The sequence below is a fragment of the Acinonyx jubatus genome, chromosome A2 (genome assembly GCF_027475565.1).
Source record: "Acinonyx jubatus isolate Ajub_Pintada_27869175 chromosome A2, VMU_Ajub_asm_v1.0, whole genome shotgun sequence".
Taxonomy (NCBI): domain Eukaryota; kingdom Metazoa; phylum Chordata; class Mammalia; order Carnivora; family Felidae; genus Acinonyx; species Acinonyx jubatus.
In genome coordinates this window covers 36,217,884-36,241,062 of record NC_069383.1, presented here as the reverse complement: position 1 = coordinate 36,241,062, position 23,179 = coordinate 36,217,884, and the positions used below count along the sequence as shown (strand labels likewise).

The 23,179-nt window shown below is 36.7% G+C and overlaps 1 long non-coding RNA gene and 1 pseudogene across 1 annotated transcript in view; both read left to right on the top strand.

Annotated features, from left to right (window-relative positions):
• Positions 1-23,179, top strand: part of LOC113604123 (uncharacterized) — a 161,531-nt gene that overhangs the window by 116,999 nt on the left and 21,353 nt on the right. The window contains exon 5 of the long non-coding RNA XR_008296711.1: positions 13,820-15,842. This is a non-coding gene — a long non-coding RNA (uncharacterized LOC113604123). The remainder of the gene's footprint in view (positions 1-13,819; positions 15,843-23,179) is intronic.
• On the top strand, positions 2,125-2,214 carry LOC113604253 (uncharacterized; annotated as a pseudogene).

The following is a 23,179-nucleotide window of genomic DNA, read 5'->3' as shown; positions in this document are numbered from 1 at the left end:
GAGGAGCAGAGAGAGAGGGAGACACAGAATCCAAAGCAGGCTCCAGGCTCTGAGCTGTCAGCACAACCCCGATGTGGGGCTCGAACCCACAAACTGTGAGATCATGACCTGAGCTGAAGTCAGATGCTTAGCCGACTGAGCCACCCAGGCACCCTAATTTATTACTTTTAAAATTTTTTAAATCAAAATATTGTTTCTTCAGGAATGGAATTTAGTGATTCATCACTTACATATAACACCACTGCTCATCCCTAGCAGTGTCCTCCTTAATGCCCCTTACCCCTTTAGTGCTTCCCCCCACCCAAAAAAAGTCCTTATTCTTAAACAACTAAAGTCTAATAGAGAAAACACCTTGTGCACAAACTAATATAAATGATGATGTTTGAATCATAAATCCTACAATAGCCACAATCATGGGGCACCGAGATTTTGCTTCAACACTTCCTTTGAAGAAAGACTTACTCTGTCTTGGGGCTAATACTGAAGTGGCTGCAACTATTCCCCCATAATGCATCTATGCTTGTCTCTATTCTTCCCTCTAGAACTTCAGAGAGTAAGCCTATCCTTCTTCCAGGTGAGCATCCTCCAAATATCTGAAGATAGTTTTCATCTCGGCATCCACTCTCAGCATCCTCAATAACTTCAGTTGTCTTATCACTACAAAGCTCCAAGGAAACACAGGAGGGAGAGACCTCTATCAGGTGGGGACCTGAGTGATATGAATTGAGTAAGCAGCATTTGACTTCAAATTGAAAAACATTTTCGATCAATGAAGGCACGAGGATGGTTAGTCCCAGTGGAGTGAGTGAGCAAAGAAAGCAGTTTATATTTGGAAAAGTGAAGATTGGGTCCTAAAGATGTCCCTAGTTCAGCAGAGGGATTTCAGGAAGAACAGTGAGACCATGTAGGGTAACAGCACAAACTCAAGTTTGTGGTACAGATCATTAGAATCTTTGAAACAGGGACACCTAGGTGGCTCAGTTGGTTAAGTGTCTGACTCTTGAATTTGGCTCAGGCCATTATCTCTCTATTTGTGGGATCAAGCCTCCCATAGGGCTCTGTACTGACAGCACAGAGCCTGCTTGGAATTCTCTCTCTGCCCCTCCCCTGCCCACCAATGCCTCTCTCAAAATCAATAAATAAACATATACAAAAATAGAAACCTTGAAACACTTTCAAACAGAAGAATGACATGGTACAAGACATGCTTTGGGAACATTATTTAGGTATAGAATGGAGCTTAGAGAGAGAGGAGGATAATTAAAGGGTTATTATGGAACTCTAAATGGTGTGTAACAAATGCCAGAGATAGAAAAATGATGGGAGATATGATAAGAACAGGTCAAATGCAAGATACTCTGCAGAAATAGAATCACCATTCGTAGCCCTATCGTATCTCTCTCTTTGCTTTAATAGTAAGAAATGAATGCGTAAGAGTTGTATATTACAGATGTCTCTAAAGGCAGGATGGTGAGGTAGAAAGCAGCTTTAGAGTCACAGAGGCTATATCTCTTGCTTCAGAACTGTTGTCATGCACAAGTTATTTCAGGTAGGAATCTCATTTGCCTCGTTTGTAACACAGAGGTAACAAAGTGTGGTGGTGCCTGGTACAATGACACTAATCAGATGTTAGTTCCCATCCTCTTTTTCTTATTTCACTCAGACATGTTGTTAAGCTACATTGGTGTAGTAGGAAACACGTCTGCTGATGAAAGCCACAAAACTTGAACTCATGGTATGCAGAGTCCACTGTGTGAGATACACAAGTGGGGCAGATTGTATTGCTCACAATTACTCTCCTTTTGTAAGAGGATTCCATTGCCCAACCATCATCATGAAACTTGCAGAGACACTCTCTCTAGGAATCTTTTCTGCCCCACTGACTTTGAGATGTGAGCATAAGTGATGTATGCTATACATGAGAAGTTTTAAGAGACACTGAATGTTTTGACCAGTCGTTTTCCCTTCTGGCATGAAAAAGACATGTCCCAAATGTAGGTTACTCCTGGAATGAAGGGAACTCAGGAATCAGAGCCACAGTTTTTCAGAATTTGCTGCAACCAAAATGTAGGTGAGAAACCACTAAAATTTAGGGATTTTTTTTTGTTGCTATAGCATAACCTAATCGCTTCTCGGCCTTTTGGCTAAGATCAAGTGTAGTATAGCATAACCTAGCAAAAAAAATGATAATTAACAAATACAAAACAAACAAATAATTGCAAAAAAAAAAAACCCTGTGAGATGGATTTAATAAAGAAGAGGGACAACCAATTCTATCTGGGAGGAAAGTGGAACTCAGGGGATGGAGAGGGGATGATGCCACAGCAGAATGGGGAATTGAAAGTAGAGAGGGGTTGGGCAAAGAAAGGGCTTCTGTGAAAATTGGACACTTTGTGTCAAACTAAAGTGCTAATAGGTGATAGAACAAGGGCTATTCATGGAAAGGAAGATAGTAAAGTATGGTGGGAAGTTAGGGTGCATGTGGTGGTGACATGCACTCAAATCTCGAAAGGCTGACCCTGACCATTCCGTGGAAACACACCCTGCCTCGGCCACTCCCAGAATTTCTGATCTACTTTCCTTCCTATGGCATCTAGCATCTTCTAATATGCCGGATAAGTTACTTACGTATCATATTTATCATTTATTATCTCTCTCCCACCACTAAAGTGTAATCTCCATGAGGGCAGAGATCTTTCCCTGTTTTGTTCACTGGTGTATCTCAAGCACTAGGAACAGTGACTAGACGTAGTAGGTGCTCAATAAGTATTTGTTGAGTAAATGACTCCAAAGTCATACTAAGGAGTTTAGATTTTATCTCAATGAATATTGGGAGCCTTTGACAATTTTAAGCAAAGGAATAAAGTTATTTTGCATCTCAGAAATATTGCAGCAGCAATATGGAAAATGGATTAGGGGGCAGCTGACTAGCTCCGTCAGTTAAGTGTCCAACTTCAGCTCAGGTCATGATCTCAAGGTTCATGAGTTTGAGCCCCATGTCGGGCTGTGTGCTCACAGCTCCAAGCCTGGAGTCTGCTTCCAATTCTGTGTCTCCTCTCTCTATGCTCCTCCCCTGCTCATGCTTTGCTTCTCTCTCGCTCAAAAATAAATAAAAATTAAAACAAATTTAAAAAATGAATTAGAGGAAGAAAGCAACAAACTCTCTCTTACTGATTCTTCTTAAGTGAAATCTGAAATAGCCACACTGTAAAATGTTTTAAAAGCAAGTCTTTAGGTGTTTATTCAATGTTTCAAAGCACCTCAGGAGGAACAGGGGTAGAAGCTGAGTGGGGCTTAGGAAGAATTGGGCAATTTTAGGGTGGAATAAAAGAGAAAGCCAGGGAAATATGAGATTTTAAAAGAAAGAAAACACAAAGTAGTATGGTGATAGGATTGTGGGGGCAAAAAGAGTATATGAGTCACTTACATGTTTAACAATGGCCAAAATAGACAAGGTTGAGAGAAATGATGATATTAATTCCTCAAGATTAAAAAGTGAAATTAAGCTCCAATACCTCTCATCTCTCTTCCCCCTCCGTCTCTCCAGCTCTCTCCCCCTCCCTCTCCCTTTCTCTGTCTGTCTTTCTCCATCTGTCTCCCTCTCTTCTTCTTCTTCTTCTTCTTCTTCTTCTTCTTCTTCTTCTCTCTCTCTCTCTCTCTCTCTCTCTCTCTCTCTCTCTCTCTCTCCGTGTGTGTGTGTGTGTGTGTGTATCTCCCGGTTCTCATATATCTTGTCCTAAAGTATTACCAACTCCAAAACCAAATGCCACTTAAGTATATAAGGTTTGTAGTAGTTGTTTCTTGATTTCTCCAAGAAATGTTTCATATGTAGAGCAATGGTTCAGGTCACTTTGTAGATCACATCTTAAGCACTAAGATAGTAGTACCTACAAGAAAAGGGAATTATTCCATTATGTTTAATCAACAACTGTTACAGACTTCACAGAATATTTTCTTTCTTGTGTCTTTTCTTTTCTTTTTAAAGTTTATTTATTTATTATTTATTTATTTATTTATTGAGAGAGAGAGAGAGAGAGAGGGAGAGAGAGAATGAGTGCAGGAGGGGCAGAGAGAGATGGAGAGAGAATCCCAGGCAGGCTCTGCGTTGTCAACACCGAGCCCAATGCAGGGCTTGAACTCATGAACTGTGAGATCTTGACCGGAGCTGAGTCCAGAGTCAGAGCTTAACTGATTGAGCCACCCAAGCCCCCTTCTTGTGGCTTTTCTTAACTATGTAAAACAAATGTGTATTTTCCTAAACACATGTTTATCTAGGTGTAGAATACAGAAATGGAAACAATGGTTTTCATTTGTTCTCCATATCTATGAAGGATTTAATCCTTTTGTAATGTTATCCATCTATAATCCTTTTGTCATTAATCATGAGATTTTAATGGAGAATTCTGAAGCATTTTTTTCAAGATTAAAAACATGTGAAAGGCCAATGTTATAAATAGTTTATCTTCATACTCACTGTAATCTAATTTTTAGTGCCAATTAGTGTTTTTTTAATATTAGCAGTTCTAATTATTTAGTACATTGACTTAAGACTTACATAAAGAGGATGATTTACTGCTAAATCACTGGTGTTCAAAATTGACTTCTATAGTATTTTAGATTCAACCAGTCAATTGTCTGAGAAATTTATTTTATACCATTAGAAAATCCAGTATAATCAGATAATTAAGGTCTATTATAATGACTGAAGACACACTTCTAAATGATCAAAAGGCAGTCAGTGTTCATAAAAAAGAAGTTTCAAATGGTTTCTGGAGTCCCATCTATTGGTGTCATTTCTGAATCTTTTGCAAAGCAATATCTCTCAAAGAGCACAAATGAAGAAGTTCTGTCAGAAAGTCATCTCTGTCGTATGTTGGCCTAATTCAAAGGCCATTTTCACCTGACCTGCAAATAAAATGAATTTAGCTTCCATTTGCATACACTGAGCACAACATTCTCTTCTACCCGAACCAGTACCAAGGATGGAGAGACAGTGAAGGCACAATCTCCTGCATGACTGTTTCATCAGCAGGGGAAGAGGTAAAGACAGGAAGAGGAATTACTGGAATATCTGCCAGCTGACCTTACTGACTTTCTCTGTAGGGATTTTTAGATGAGAGAAAATCCAGAAAGTGCAGACAACAATGAGAGTGTGACATCTTTTTGGAAGATTTATTTGGCTCTCTAGGGAAATTTTGCTCTATATATGCTAGGATTTATTTCACCAGTGCCCTCCTAATTCCCAAATCCTATGTGAAAATAACTTATTTTAATAGTGTTTTAAGATGACAACATTTTAAAATATGTATTTCAAATGTAACAACAACTACATTTTATATGGAACAAAGTTATCATCATTAGCACTAGACATTGAAGATGAGAAAAACTGTTTGTTGTGAAACTTTTAATTAACTATATAACCTAACACCAACCTTTTCCTACCATAATTAATAGGAAATCTAATCATATAGTCAAATATAACTCAGGTCTTTTCTTGTTTGTACTCCTTTTCTTATGTTCCCTATGTGTAAATATACATCTTTTAAGATTCAAACAGTATACACCTCTTTGGAACATTTGTTACAAATGAGGTAGAGAAAAATTTGACTGTAGAGTAAAATTCATTTAAATAGTTTTGATTTAAATGATTTCCTGGGGTGCCTGGGTGGCTCAGTCAGTTAAGCAGCTGACTCTTGATCTCAGTTCAGGTCATGATATGAGTTCGAGCCCTGTGTCAGACTCTGCGTGGACAGTGCAGAGCCTGCTTGGGATTCTCTTTCTCTCACCCTCTCTCTCTCGTCCCCTCCCCTACCCTCTCTCTCTCCCTCTCAAATATAAATAAATACACTTTAAAGAAATAAAAATTAGATAAAATGATTTCCTTTTAATTAAATAAAAATCAATAACCGTAAGGATTTATTCCTCACAAATATCTTTGTCATTTTGTCAGATAACACAAAATAAAAATATAAATATAATTTTTTTGATTCTACATTTAGCTTTTAATTATTTTCAATATCTTCTGCGCTGTTATTTAGAGCATTAACAAGGGTCCAATTTAATGCATGCCGTAGGAACATTAATACTAAATTTTAAATATTAACATTTTCCAAGCACACACAAGCAAATAGATCCCCCTACACAGAACATGTGCTGTTAATTGTTCAATAAAATGCATAAAAATTATTTTAATAAATAAAACATGTAGTAAACAGTGTGGTTACACCATTAGACTGTAAGTTAGGTAACATTTTAAAATCTCTCTTCATTATTATCTTACCATTCAGTTGCTGATGTCAGGAAAAATTAGTCTCAAACCTGGACCAATTGTACCCACAAGCTGTTTAATAGACTACAGCTGACTTAATAGTACCTAGGAATATTCACTATGGCCTTTAAGAGCAAATCAATGTGGTAAAATCTAATAAAATATAAAATATTTAAAGCTTGCCTTGTGACAACTGTAACTTTTCTTTTAATGAGGGGGCAACTTTTTTGAGGTTGGCGAGACGCTGATGAAACTGAGCGCGTTACAGAGGAAGGCACGTGGGCCCAGCACAGCCGCAAACGGCACCGGACGCCTCCTCACAGCGTCACCCACATGAAACGTCTGCGACAGGAGGGCCAGGCCCTGTGGCTGAGGTTGTCTGTGCTCTGATGAGCCAGCACTGCAGGTTGCCTTTTCTATTTCTGCAGTGATACTAGTGACGCTGAATATATACAATGAAATAACACCATACATTTAAAACAGAGATTAACTGCTCTTGTAATAAATGTTTTCTTAAAAAATAAGAATCTGTAGCGTCTTTTTGTCTATCAGGGAAAGAGAGTTATGTGGTTTCTGTATTTTTTTATTGGTATTTTATGTAATTCGTTTTAGTTCATCGCTATGGTTACTTTCTAGTCTAGGCAATTTATCCCAAATCTGGAACTGGCTTTCATTGTCAGCTGGAATAATAAACTACAGTGATCTACAATGAGAAAATCCTAGTTACATTTCAATAAACTGAAAAGTCAAATGTCTGAGTAATGAAACAAGGAACAGGAGGGTGGATGTGGAGAAAGGACATAGAGAAACTAATGTGGCGATGTGACTATTCAATCTAAAGTTTAAAATCTAGGAGTGTCTGTGTGGCTCAGTAGGTTAAGTGTCCAACCTCAGCTCAGGACAGGAGCTCTCCATTGGACTCAGGTCATGATCTTGGGGTTTGTGAGTCTGAGCCCCACATGGGGCTCTCTGCTATCAGGGCGCAGCCTGCTACATATCCTCTGTCTCCCTCTCTCTCTGCCCCTCCCCCCTCTCAAAAATAAATAAACTTTCAAAAAAAGTTTATAATATGGTTGGAGATGGAAGCCATGTAAGATGTTCATACGATCTAAATGAAAAGTATACGTGTAGAGCAGCATTACCAGCTGTACAAAGTAACAGAGCATGAATTGAATGCGTAGGTTCTGAGGGAAGGGTGAGCGGAGGAAAGAGTCACCAGAAGAGTCTGTGATAGTATGTTTTCTGTAAAGGTTAATGCGGCAATTGACAAGAACACTGGATTTATATAAAGGAGAAGGAATGCTTTCTAGGTAGAGTGCTTCTCTGAAAAAGCACAAAGTATGGACTAAGTGAAAATGTTGGTAGAAGGAAATGAGACTTATTTAAAATAAATCAAAATCTGTGACATCTTGTCAAGAGAAAACAGCAAAATTAAAAAGAAAATCTATAAACCAGAGTATACTCTAGAGATTAAGTAAAAATACATTATATGTAATCTAGTCTCTGTTACCATAAACATACATGTGGGGCTGTTACCTGTATTACACATATTTTACGAAGAAAAAGAGAAGAGTGAAATATTTTATACTCAGCGTTATTAAATAACATCCCTATATTTATTTCAAAATCCCTAAAAGAAAAAGCAATGTGAAGCAAGTTCAGGATCATAAAATAAAAGGAAGATAAGATATTTGAGTTTATATTAATTGTCAATCTTTGTAAAGTGTTTCAAAAAGGAAAGAAATGACCTTAGTAGCATCATGAGGAATTTAATATTCAATGTGTTTTCTAATGATAGATGCTTATGGATAAAACACAAAAGCAAAGGGAGATTCAGGGGACTGTGTGAAACAAACCAGGGAGGTTTATGCGAGAGGAAGGTTAGAAAGCGTCAAAGCAGCATTTGTAATAGAACACTTGACTAAGAAGCTGGAAACTGATTCTCAGGGTTGCTTCTAACACTAAGTAGCTAACCCAGCTTGTCATCTATTAAAGTTTATGAACCTTTTGCAATCATTTCCAATTCCATTCTTTTGAGTCAATAAACTGAGCGTAATGTAAGAGGATGGATAATGTCTTCTGGATCTGGACTTTAGAAATCAATCAACTCTAAAGAGAATTCTGAATATGAAATGTCTTTACTAAATAAGCATTTTTTTCTAAATTGTCCTCTATGGTGTGATCTAAGTGGCTATTTTCACTTTCTTTTTAAATCTATATGGGGATTAAAAGTATATTCAAATAAGACAGAGTGTAAGTTCGACCTTTCCTTTACTGCTCACGAATGGAAAATTCTCTTTGAGATAAGTTTGTTTGTTTTTTTTTAAGTGAAGGTTTTTTGATATAGTGTCTCCATAGATAGACCAGTTCTTATCAAGTAACGACTTCTCATGGAATATTCAGAGAATATTTCAGGGGTTATCAACCAATGGCACTGATACTACTGAGTAAAACCAAGGATAATTATTGAGGACACGCTCATTTGCTGTCATGCAGAAATACACTTAGATAACAAATTACCCAAAATATATTTTCTACTCCTGACTTCAATGCAGTTACAGTTTCTTATCTAGTTTCTTGCTTCTTTAAGGACATCTAATCACAAGACTCATACTCAAAGGAACTTGATAAAGTAAACTCTAAATTCTCAATTCAATGATTATGCAATATGTAATAAAAGTAACTATCCAAGTTAACCCAGATGTTCCCATGTTGAAGATTCACTATAGATGGTTTATTTAACGAATTAATATTAGAATATGAAAATCCAAAAGAAATGCCAATATTAAAATTTTGGTAAAGTGCAAATGACCCAAGGATATTCATAAAATGTAGTCTTATTATTTGTAGTCCTTAGATTTCTGAAACAAAAATCATTTTTAACTGGAATTCACCCTAACAAAATGACCAATAGAAAAGAGATCCTTTATTGGAGAAGAATTTAGGGTATTGACAAAAAAAAAAAAAAAGGACTGGCAATAGAATATAAACATGAAATGCAGTAAGTAAAGATACTTCAAGAGTTTTCACAAACATTGTCACTCACACTTACAGAATTTACTAAGCAAAGGGACTATGAAATCTTCTATGGTACTTTCTAGTTTTTAAATTATTTACTGTTTTCATTGATTTACTTCATCAGAACATGTCCAAAAGGAAGAATTTGTTTCTTTTTTATTTTCATTTTAAGTTTATGTATTTTTTTTTTGAGAAAGAGAGAGAGCATGGGACAGGGCAGAGAGAGAGAGAGAGAGAGAGAGAGAGAGAGAGAATCCCAAGAAGACTCCATGCTCACTGTGGAGCCTGATGTGGGGTTCCATCCCATGAACCAGGAGATCAGTGATCTGGGCCAAAATCAAGAGTTGGTCACTCAACCGACTAAGTCACCCAGGCACCCCCAAAAGGAAGAACCCTTAAGGTGATTACTACATTCTGTGGGAACTGGTTGAGAATACTTTTCTTAGGCTGTAATTAAAAGCTCTAGTTCTAATCATAATGGATAATATGAACTATGAAAGTTGAACAGCCTAACAATCTACCTTAGGAAATAGAGTAATGGAACAGGCAAGTTGGTGTTGTTGTAAAATAAATGTTAAGAAACCTATGACTACAAATAAAAGATTGCATAAGGTATCCTAATTTCATGCATAAAAAGCAATAAAGCAAATTCCACTGCTCCTGTCAGAAATTATGTTTGGATAGGATAACATTTATGACTAATACTAATTCCTGAGTTTTCTATGCTTTAATTTACTTAAATGCATGTAAAAAAAGCTTCCATAGGATAATCTTTTGTTAGTTGAGGTACAACCTCACGTACCCAAATTTAGTAAGAAATGTCAGGAATGCTACAGCTGGTAATTGCAGAGTGAACCTAAATCAAATAATAGCTTTTTAATCATTAGAATGATCACAGTAATTTGAAAGGTGAACATAGCAAGAATGATGTTAACATGAAATTGTTGATATCAAAAACTGAAATTAATACTGGATCATTTCCATCATTAATCAGGAAATAAATCTCTCTTGCAAGAGAACTTTCCGAGAGCGGCTAATAACTGCTATCACACTTTCCTGAATCCATAAACCAAATATAGATCGAAGAGTGACTGATATTAGGAGCCTGAAAGTGACAGTTCCCTCATGAATTTCACCATACCACGTGACCTCTGTGGTATTAAGACTTGAAGGAAAATTATCTTATCATGAAATAATTCAGCAGTCAGCTTGATGCGTATGCTGCACTGCAAAAGCACAGACATCTCCGTCAAGCTGATTTCTTGCCATTATCTGCATGTTTAGAGCATTACTTGAAAATAGAAAAAGATGGAATTAGCAACAAGTTTTGTAGTAGTATACAATCACAGCAAATGCAATAGAAATAGGTCCAATAAGTGGGAATGTGGCTAAAATGTGACCTCTCAATCTTTATTCATGATGGCTATTGGCATGCCCCAAATCACCATTTGGATATTATCCATCTCTATCAAATACTTCTCCATGACAATAACATTTCTTTAGTCTTAGAGATATAGACACATGGGAACCTATACCAATAGAATGCTTTTTTTTTTTTTTTTGGATGTCCCAAATCACTAAACCAAAGTTATCCATTCACCATGATTTTTCATCAATATACTACTATTCCAAGAAAGCAAATTTAAACATGTTTTTTCACCTATGTCTTGTCCCTGACAAATATTTCAAAGCAAGTGGCAATATCAGCTATGACTTCCACCCAAGGACTTTGGAATTGCCATCAGAGTTATATGGGAAATAGTTTAGCGAAAAATATCAAAATTTAAAATATCTGTATTCATTGACCGAACAGATCCAGCTCTAGGAATTCATTTAACAAACAAATATGTTTATTTATCCAACTTATATACTCACATTAGAGTACAAAGATACACACCTATGTCTTTATTTGTAGCAATATTATAATAATAATAAAATAGAAACAACCTAAGTATTTATTACTTAATGTTTTACATATTCATACAATTAAACACTATACAACCTAGTAAAATGAATAAAGTAATTGATCATAATATTTTGCTACACAAAATATTCACATATATATGTGCATTGGAGCAGAATAAGTTACATGATTCCATTCTCTGTTTTTTAAAACAAATATAAAACTTTGTATATGGAAGTTAGGAAAATTCATACTTTAAAAGCAGACTACAATTTAGACTTCTTTTTCTAGGCCTCAATATAATAAAGTTGAATCAAAGGAGATTCTTAAACTACATTACAAAGTAGTAATAACTGCCCCCCTAGACTTCTAAGAGATAGCACATTAGGACACTGAGCCCCAGAAAACCAATGAGATTAAAAAAAAGTGATTTCTAGAGGAAGTCAATAGACCCTAGCTGCCAGCCTAACGTGACAATTGGAAAGCCATTGCTTCCATTAGAAAGTGGCCAGTAAGCTTTAACTACATCTTTACTAACAGATGGGAGGCTGAGATTGCTTGAGGTAATCAACAATGAAATATAGAGAAAGAGTTTGGAATGACTGTAGCAAGGGAACAGCCTTTCCTATACTATATAGAATAAAGGTGAAGAACATCAGTGTTTTCAGGTTACACATATACCATTTATTAAATTCTAAGTGCATTTTTCCCTTGAAGTGTGTCTTGGGATAAGTGTGGACATTTACTCTGGTCCTGTCTCTTTTATTGAATTATTTCTGGCTAAAGTAATTAGTATTTGAATGGTATATTTTATAACTCGTGACTTCCTAGAATCAAGGAATAATGGTTCACACTTATTAAGGCACATAAAATATAAAGAAGCAAACATCCTGAGAAATGGAATAGAAGAGCAAGGAAACATCATATGAATGGCACACTTTTAATTTTAATTTAATATACAGCTGAATATTTGATTAAAGGTGTTTGTTTGTTTTTACTGATTTGCATAAACTATGTTGTTTGTCCAAGCCACCATTTTGGAAGGATGCATGCATAACACCTATTTGCAGTCCCTGCTAGGATGTAAGTAAGCTCCACACGGGCAGGCATTCTTGTCCGCCGTGCTCAGTGATGTCTCCCAATCACCTAAAAAAGGACTTGCCATACAATAGGTGCTCATGAATATATAGATGAGTGAATGAATGAATAAATGAGTGAACTTAATTGCTTTTTAAAATGAGCCTTGACATTTTCCCTATGCTTATGTGGACATACAGGCCTTAAACTTTTCCTGTGCTCCTAAAGGAAATAAAATTTTAAAAAAATAAATAAATCAAAAAACCTCTGTCTACTGATGCTGAGGTTAAGATTTACCCAGCAGAAATAATTTCAGTTCCAGAATTTCCCTTCCCATATCATGAGCTCTGTCTCTTTATCTATCACCGTGTGTGCAACCATTTGTGCGTTTACAGGTATCATTGACACTAGAAGTATTTCCACCCACCTTATACAGGTTCCCAACTTTGAACTTTTTTCTATCCTATTACCAACTATGATAGCAATAACACAGGATTAACATAATTACATATGACCTAGCAATTCCATACCTAAGAGAAGTGAAAACATATGTCATACAAAAGTTTGTACATGAATGTACATCGCAGCATTATTCATGATAGCCAAAAACTAGAAAGAACCAAAATGTGCATCAACTCACGAAATGATAAAATGTGGTATATCTCTACAATAAACTACTTTTTCACAATAAAGAGGAATGAAGTTCTGATACATCTTTCAACATAGAAGAACCTTGGAAATGTTATTTATGCTGCAGGAAAGAAGCCAATCACGAAAGATCATGTTGTATGACTCTAGTTGTAGGAAATGTCCATAATAGACAAATCCCAGCCTGGGGCTGGGCGAGAAGATCCAGGAGAAGGGAGTGACTGCTAATAGGTATGAGTTTTGGGAGAAAGGGTGATGAAAATGTTTTAAAATTGGTGGTAGTGAAGGTTGCACACCATTGTGAATATGTCAAAAATCATTTAATTGTAAATATTAAATAGGTGAATTCTATGGTTTGTAAGCTATATCTCAAGAAAGCTATTATTAAAACCAATAATAATTTTAAAATTTTAATGTATTTACATACTCTTGAATACACTAAGGAACAAAATTCACTTTGATAATCTCAAAAAGTTAGAAATTTAAAAAAAATTTAAATGTTCATTTATTTTTGAGAGAGACAGAGCATGAATGAGAGAAGGGCAGAGAGAGAGGGGCCACAGAATCCGAAGCAGGCTCCAGGCTCTGAGCTGTCAACACAGAGCCCAATGCAGGGCTCAAACTCACGGACCACAGGATCATGACCTGAGCTGAAGTCAGACACTTAATTGACTGAGCCACCCAGGCGCCCCAGAAAGTTAGAAATGTTTTAAAAACATAAATAGTTTTCTAACTCAGCCCCATTTAAATTGATTGGGAAATGTTCTTCTCTGCCAAACTTTTAATTTGATGATTTTTTTCTTATCACCTATTTGGATGTTGCCTGTTACTAAGTTTGCTTTTCTCTCTTCTGAAAATAATTTGCTTTTCTCTCTTCTGAAAGTTTGCTTTTCTCTCTTCTGTAGGAATGACACCTCTGAATATGCATCTGTGTGGCATATTGCTTTCAGGTACTCACACGGGTGCCCCACCGAGGGAAATCCAATGCAAGGGATGACAACGGAAGCTCTTCACAATGGTTTGAAGCTTATTTATGCTGGAAGAAGAAATGAGAAATCAGTTGAGTAAAAGAGGGTTAATTAAAAGTAAAATTTGGGGGCGTCTGGGTGGCTCAGTCAGTTGAGCCTCTGACTCTTGATTTCAGCTCCGGTCAAGATTTCACGGTTGGTGAGCTCGAGCCCCAGGGATGTGCTCTGCACTGACAGCACGGGCACCTGCTTGGGATTCCCTCTCTCTTCCTCTCTCTCTGCCCTTCCCTCACTCATGCTTGGGCACTCTCTTACTCACACTCTCTCTCTCTCTCTTTCAAAATAAATAAATAAGCATATAAAAATAAATAAGTAATAAAATTAAAATATCTTGAAAGTCAAGATATTTCCCATTTCATTGTTTTCATGGTTGGCCCCTCACTTCCCACAGTGCTAGACCCTATAAATACATTTAGTTTTAAGTATGGCTCTATTTCTGCCATATATCAAAAGACTTCTTGACCTATCTACTCCCAATTCCCAGATTATTCCAAATACTTCAGAGAATAATCACTTGTCTCATAAACTGCCATTTTTTAACCACAGTTATTTTGACATATTCATAGCCAAAATGCTATTCCCATCCCCTCATATACTAACAAAAATGTCTTCAGCTCATGAGGATCAACAAAATAGAGATGTGTGGGAAAAAGAGTATAAAGTTTAGTTACATTATTTTTTCTTTTGACAGAAAAATGTGGCAAGTAGGAATGTCCATTGAACAATTACATATTTCATTTTGCAGCCTTATCACAACATAAAGTTATGTGGGGATTTTGTAGCTTCCCATCAATTATAAAATACCAGAGCACTAGTAAGTTGACTACATGGTGCAATTATTGGCCTAATAAATCCAACAAATTTGTTCTTACATACCAAGAAGACATATCTCCAAAAATGTATGTGTGTATATATATTTCATCCAAAAAAGATACATTTGAGGCCATTCCATAATTTCACTTTATAAGAGTCTAAAGACCCGAAGATAAATCAGTTATAATTACTGGTTCATCTTTAAAAATAGTATATTTGCAGTAAATTGAATTTCCCACCAAACATTTCAAATTTCCCAATTCCCACATAGAAAGATAATGCAGTCACCATAATGTGTCAAATATTGTACTGAACATTTAAAAGCTAATAAACATAGCTTTTAAAATAATGTTGCTGAAAAGAAATTAATTTCTAGTTTAGTTCAGTAAATAAAAGAAATATCTATTTGAGATTCACTTATAAAAACCGACCCCAAGATATAATTCTGAAGCTTAAGAATTACTGTTCCCGATTTTATAACAACATGAAGGCAACTCATCACATTACAACTCATACTGTCTTAATAATAACTTATTGAATTTCACCATTTGTATTGAACTCTTCCATAATTCTATGACATTTATTTGGTCAAGTTATTAACTGAAATAAAAATTTACAAACAGAGCTATTGTGTGATAGAGTATGTTTCTCAAGATGGTCAATTGCCTGCTTGGGGCGTGACCTTGCCTTTCTCCCATCAAGGGGGATGTCTATTTACTCTTGAACCCGAGTGGACAATGTAATGGTTCTGACCAATAAAATGAGGTAAAAATGACATTCTGAGAACTCCAAATCCAAGTCTGAAAAGTACTGGCAGCTTCCGATCCCAGCCTCATGGTGCACTCAGCGTTAGGATACTCCCTCTTGGAACTCAGCTGCCACGCTGTGAGAAGACTAAGTCACATGGAGAGGCCATGTGTTGGCATTTTTATTATCAGCCCCAGCTGAGCTCCCTGCTGATGGCCAGCAGCATTTGCCAGCATGTGAGTGAGCCATCTGAACATCCAGCCCTATACAGCCTTCAGAGACGCCAGCCCCAGCTTCAAACTGACTGAAAACCAGGAGACACCAAATGAGAACCACCCAGGTAAGCTCAATAACTCATAGAACCATGAGAGAAAATAATAAACTGCGGTTTCAAGCCATTCCAGTTTTGGAGTGGTTATTCAGCAATATATAACCAGAACATAAAGTGCTACTTTACTCATCATATAGCATACCCCTGTCCCCCTTCCATCTGTTATGTGAAGACACAGGTGAAGGCAAGGAGAAAATTACCACATGGCCTAGAGATATTGGAGAAAGGAATATTTCATGTTTAACTTTACTGTTCTTAAAACTGGGTCCTATAGCCAAGTATTTGAAAATAATTTTGTCATAAACCATAGGTAAACTACCAGATACATTTATTGAAGAATTGTGTTAGAATTTAAATTGAATCTGCTCTAAATGTGCTTTGTTTTCCCCAAAATCATCCTCTTCCATGGACTGCTAAAGGTTGACTTATGATTTAAGTTCTTTTTAACTGTTTCAAACACCTTTCCAGATAGTCCCCAAATTTCAGGATCAGCCACCACCAGAGAAGCATGTGATTTCTAGACTTTCCTCTTTGCTATGTGTCATTCCCTGGAATAGAAAGGAGGAAAAGAAACTTTGGTGCATTGGTCTCCCCAGTTTTATGTTCATGGCGGCAACCTCAGGTGATACCTGAATAAAATATGGCCACCTAGTGGCAACAATTCCCCTTGATGGGGTGGATCTCCTAAGGGATTCGTCTGCTTCCCCTGATGGGTCACGGCTGCAACCACTCTGAGGCATTTCCCTCTTCTGCAGTAGGATCAGTTCCTTGGGATTGCAGCTACAGATAGCCTCTCCTGTAGCCAATTCTCATCCTGTGCCCTGAGAACAACTGCTGGGTTTTTTTGTTTGTTTGTTTTGTTTTGTTTTGTTTTGTTTTGTTTTGTTTTGTTTTGTTTTAAACTGTGGTCATATTAGAATTGGCTGGGAATCTTTTGAAACTCCCAATTCCAAGGGTGCATGTGTGACCAGTTACATGTGAATCTCTGGAGGTAGAACTCAGACACTAGTGTTTTTTAAGCTCCCAGGTGATTTGAATATGTAGCCGGGTCTGAGGACCACTGTCCTAGAACAATCTTAGTTCTATGAATAGTTTAACTACTCAGCATTACCCTTTCAGTAGCATCACTAAATGGCAACTATTCACACATTCCTTGCTGGGCCACCAAAGAACAACTGTGGGGCAGGTACATGTTTTTTTCTAGGATCTTAGAAACTCTTCATGGAGTTAAAGTTAACTCATATTCAATGCCATGGATTGAGCTTTGGGAAAGCAAAAACCAGTTATATTTGACCCCTGCAGCCAGGAGAGTAAAGTCCACTCCTGGGAGGTGGGAAAGGCAAGGATGGAATAATCCTGAAAGTAACTCATTTTACTATAATGTGCCTCATACACTAACAGAGCAGTTCTACAGGAGCACCAAGAAGGCACACTTTGAAAGAGTTTTTGGAGTTCAATCAAGCGGAGGGAAATGCATAAACAGAGGCCCAAATTAAAGCCAGGAAGAGCACAGGTCAGGGAAGGTCGGCTGATCTGATAAGGCTCCTGGGCTTGGGGGCGGTGGAGAAAGTTTACATTATTCTATTTGCATTTTTTCCTGTACTGTTATTTTCATTAAAAAAAGTAATATGTGTTAACAGCATATAAATAAGAAAACAGATATAAGCAGAAACCCAAATAAATATATGAAAGGAAGCTCAGTATGAGGAAAATACAAAACTGAACCTCAGTGAGACACCATTTCACACCCATCACATCGGCAAACAATCTGACAAGAAGAACAGGAACTCTTCTATGCTGTAAGAATGTAAATAGGTATAAACACTCTGGAGAGATATTTGACAAGATGGGGAGAGTTGAAGGTACATACACCCCACAACCCAGAAATTCCATTCTTTGGGATGTACTCTAGAGAAACTCTTACAAGTGAATACAAGGAGATAGCTACAAGAATGTTTCCTGTGCTATTATTTATAAAAGTAAAAAATTAGAAGCAACCTAAAAGCCTATCAAGGGGAGAACAGGTGAACCAAATGCAGTATGTTTAAATATCATGCAAAAGTGAATAATATTTCTATTGTCTAATCACACTATTATTACACTATGGGTATCAGCTGGAATTAATCTAACAAGAAAAATGTTGAGGAAGAAAAGCAAGTTGCATAAAATTAGATAACTGCTACCAGTTATCAATGAAGCTAAATAATACCATCTTTTCATCTGGGGACACATACAATCTAGCTATGACATAAAGAACAGTGCATAAATAAACATCGCATTCGGTGTGTTGGTAACAAGGAGATCTAGGAGAATGGAGGCACAGTGAGTTGGGGGGATGGGCTCAGAGAATACACACAACTTAAAACTGTATTTGCAATGTTTTATTTTTTAGCTTAATGGAAGGTACACATGCAATTTCACGTTACATATTTCATCATTCTGTATATATGAACTCTTGAATACTTCATTTATTTTTGAATGCAGAAAGGGAGTTGGTTAAGTGGAATATAGTACATAAAAGAGATCCAGTGATTAATGTGTGAGGTTTAAGCAGTTGAGGACAGAACTAAGAAGAAGCAGTCAGCAATGCTAATGCCACAGAGGGACACTCAACAGTGACAGAAGAGCAGAAGAGAATTAGGACAGAATCAGGATGAAACATTGTCTTGACTGAAGGTTTTGATCTATCTTAGTGAAGAGGAAGAACAAATAAAATGAAGACCATACTGTATTATTACATTTAATTTATACATATGGTATATATGTGTGTGGTGTTTAAACCAGTAGTGTGTTCTTACAAAAGGATACAGACAAGCAATTTTCAAACAAGCATCCTGAATCACCATACCCAATAATCATTATTCTTCACATTTCTGATTTTGTGTTCCTCATTCTAGACTTTTTCTTCCATAAATGCGTATTAAAATATACAATTTGCCGAAAGAGGGATTATTATGTCGATAGCCTTTGGTAGCATCATTTTTAACTTATAGTATCACACATTCTCCTGTGCCTATAAATATAACAGATTTAAATCTTATAAATATGTCATGAAGGCAGTAGAAAGGATGGATTTAAGGAATTAAAATATGAAACTCTTTGGGAGGCTATTAAAATAGGATGAACACCCAGTGCTCATCCCAACAGGTGCCCTCCTCAATGCCCATCACCCACTTTCCCCTCTCCCCCATCCTCCATCTTAACTAAAGGACTTCAGTGTAGGCCTCGTCTTGTCCTTATGAAAAATTCTTAAATTCACGTAGCAGAGCCACTTGTTTTCAAAGTACCTTAAAGTTCTGCAGGGAAGCAGAAGATTATTTAGAGGATTTCAATTCAGTCTTGAGCAGGCATATATTCAGTCCTTTTTGTGCTCACCACACTCCACTACCTCATACTGTATTCACCTTGACTTCAGTTGTTTAGAATGTCTAACTCCTACTCCAGGGATCTCCTTTGCAAAAGTGATCAATTTGCCACATTGATCCAGTGAGTGATTTGATGTACATCGGTTTTTCCTCCCTCGAGTTCACCACTTGGGCTTCTGGTTTCAATTCTATGACATCACCTATTCTTAGACTCTTCCACCTTTTTTCTTCTTCTTCTCGTAGCCCATCAGACCCACTATGTGAGCCCCAACCTTTTTTTTTAAAGTTTACTTACTTATTTTGAGAGGGAGGAAGGGGCAGAGAGAGAGGGCAAGAGAGAATCTCAAGTAGACTCCATGCTGTCAGCACAGAGCCTGACATGGGGCTCGAACTCATGAACTGTGAGATCATGACCTGAGCCAAAATCAAGAGTTGGACGCTTAACCGAATGAGTCACCCAGGTGCTCTGGCCCCAACACTTTAAAATTAAAAAAAATTTTTTTGACTGTTTAGCCAGCAATTTATCCAGGCAATTTGAAAATGACACATGAAATCTATAGGAAAGAGAAAATCTTTCTGAAAAGGTTCAGATTCTAAAGGGCTAGGCAGAAGACAAGTCCCATGCATGGCAATTTTGGAGCCACAAAATTAGTATTTAGAGTGGGGAAGAAGGATTTGAAGAGAAAGCAGCATGCAGAAAGATGGCACGAGAAACATCAAAGGTAAATCTTGTTTAATTTACAATGCCCAGTCCCATCTTACATTGCAAATAACATACGTATCATTAATTATAAAGTCTGATGTATATTACTTAAATCTCTTGGGCCAAAAGCTTAATTACCGTATTTCTAGGTATATTTTAAACTGAATTACTTGAAGATAGAAAAAATAGTCTTATGTAACATTATATCCCCAACCTTTAGTATAATTTCTGGCACATAAGAAACACAGAAAGAATAAATAAATATAAGAATATAAAAATAAGAGCAAACACTTGTATGTTGCTTATCATGTGCAGGGCATTATTTTAAATGCTTAAATTATATTAATTTATGTTAATTATTTACTTTCAAATCAAGAAGTGAATAGCTTTTCTACAAATTAATGAAAATCAGGGTTGATTTTATTTTTGACTTATCACCATAACCTAAATATTTTCTGGAGACTTGAAGAAATAATGGTGAAATTTTGGATATGATAGAAAATATTTAAATCAAGGATTCATAAATTGCTATATTGCTGTGTATTACTATAACCCTTTGGGTTTTCACTCTATAATGCCCCATTCTTTTTCTTGGAATTTTCCAAGGCTGAGCGCTTAACAGCCATATTTGTACATTGACCCCGCCCTCCTGGCTATGATCCAAGTTGACAAGTCAGGTACTTCTGGTAATTTGGAGCAGGAATTGAGAACCAGGGAGCAGTCCTGCGTGTGATTGGAATTGGAACACACACACTCAGGAGATGTGGCTTGGCAATATTCTGCCCTGTGAATAAAGAAATAGAAGAAGCCAACAGAGAGAGAAAGATGAGAGGAGAGAGGGGAGGAAGGGCAGAGTGTAGAAGGAGAAGAAAAGAAGAAGGAATGATCACAAAAGGGGAAAAGTGAAGCCAAGAGATCTGGGTTCTTAACAACATTTCAGTTTCTAGTTATAGTCCCTTCCTACCCTTGAGGTCTGGGAGACAATCCTATCTCCATTTAATAAATTGCTTTGTTTTGCTCAAACTGAATCAAGTTGTTTTCTGTTACTTTCAACCATAGAGTCCTAACCAATATAGTATGGTACTAAAATGTAACAGTATTTCCCAAATATAATCAACCAGAAAACATTCTCAAAATTATAAAGTGTTAATGAAACCAACTGGAGAACATGAAAATTCAGGTACCAAACAGAATTTTAAAAGTGACCATCAGGGATGCCTGGGTGGCTCAGTTGGTTAAGAGTCTGACCTCAGCTCAGGTCACGATCTCATGGTTTGTGATTTCCAGGCCCATGGGGGCTCTGCACTAACAGTGTGGAGCCTGCTTCAGATCCTTTATCTCCCTCTCTCTCTGACCCTCCCCTGCATGTTCTGTCTATCTCTCAAAAATGAATGAACGTCAAAAAAATAAAAATAAAAATCACCATCAGTCTGAGGAAACCATTTGAGAAAAGTTGATAAAGGCATAAAATGATCAGTAGAGTATGATTATTTCTAAGTATCACCAAACCATTGAAGGTTTGGGGTGTTGGAAATGCATGTAAAACCCGGTAAAACAATTCAAAGTGGTAGTTTAATCACATCGAAAAGAAGGTGGTAATGAAATAGATCTGTATAACAAGTCATGATCATGGAGTGGTTTCATGGATTACAGAAAATATGGAAAACAATATTATTGGCTCAAAATAATATTGGGCGCATTTAAGACCATGTTTGTCAATGGTTACTAAAGTAACATTTGTTATTGATCATAGCAAAGAAGGAAGTGTGAAATAATAATTGGGTCTGTGAAACAAAATAGTGAATATACATTTAGGTCTCATTCGTTGGAGAACATTTTCTTCTTTAAAATGACTGGAGTAAATGAGTAAATAGTAAATGCAACAAAGAAGCAGTAATTAAGTATCTAGGAATTTCTCAGCAAAGTGAAAATGGATTAATTGTGGGGAGAATGTATTGAGCTACAAAGAAGGACTATAACAGACATTACTGTTTAAAAATAGATTCCGAATGTAGTCATAAGACCATGTTCAGTTGCAATGATAGCATTGATGTTTGAGAATCTCTGGGCAAACACTACTGCCTAAAGCAGTGGATAAGATTAACTGGCTGAAGTTGTAGGGAATGCAAAAACAAAATAAAAGTAATTTCTCTATGTTTGCACTCTTCAAAGGGTGTTTTATCATGACATATATGCTAACATTTTAGATGTTTAACACTTTATGGCATATAGAATCATTACTATCATATTGTATAATTAGGTACTTTAAAAAGATTAAGTAAAAATAAGCAGTCGTATTTAAATTTGTAAAGAATTTTTATTGAAATTGTCTCAACTCTCCTAATTCTAGTTCACATTATATAAAATTCTTTAACTGGTACATAAAGTCCATTTTTAAAAACATGTCTTAAACTAAATTCAAGGTTGCAAAAAGCATCTCCTTGTTTACAAACTTACAAACTCTATGGAGTTTGTGACTTGAACTCATCCTGAGATAAACTCTCACATTGGGTGTAGATTTTTTTTTTTTTAAAGCTCCCGTAAGTGATCCCCAGTCCTGTCAAGAAAGACACACTATAGGGCACTGGGTGGCTCAGATGGTTGAGCGTCTCCTCTGGCTCTTTAGTTCAAGCCCCACATTGGGCTTTGTGCTGTCGGTGCGAAGCCTACTTTGGTTCCTCTGCCCCCTCTCCTGTCCCTACCCCTGCTCACACAGGTGTGGTCTTTCAAAAATAAAAAAATGACACACACACACACACACAAAATCTCTATGGAGATGTTACTATCAAAAGTTGGCAATGGCTTGGGACACCTGGGTGGCTCAGTTGGTTAAGTATCTGACTCTTGATTCTGGCTCAGGTCAAGATCTCCTGGTTTGTGAGTTTGAGCCCCATGCCAGGCTCTGTGCTGGCAGCATGGAGCCTGCTTGGAATTCTCTCTCTCCCTTTCTCTCTCTCTCTCTCTCTCTCTCTCTCTCTCTCTCCTCTGCTTGTGCTCTCTCTCTATCTCTAAGAAAAGAAAAGAAAAGAAAAGAAAAGAAAAGAAAAGAAAAGAAAAGGATTTAAAAAATGTTGGCACTGGTTTAATATGCAAAGTATGTATCAGCACTCACAACTGTGAACTGGAATTTACTTGTGTTCTCTTTGGCATTTTTGTTATTTTTTGATGAACCCATTGTAGATCCATGATGAAAGAAGGGATTTTAAAAGACTAAAGTTGAAAATAGTTGAAAATATGAGTGTTGATGCTGAATATGATTTAATCAATTATGTCATTCA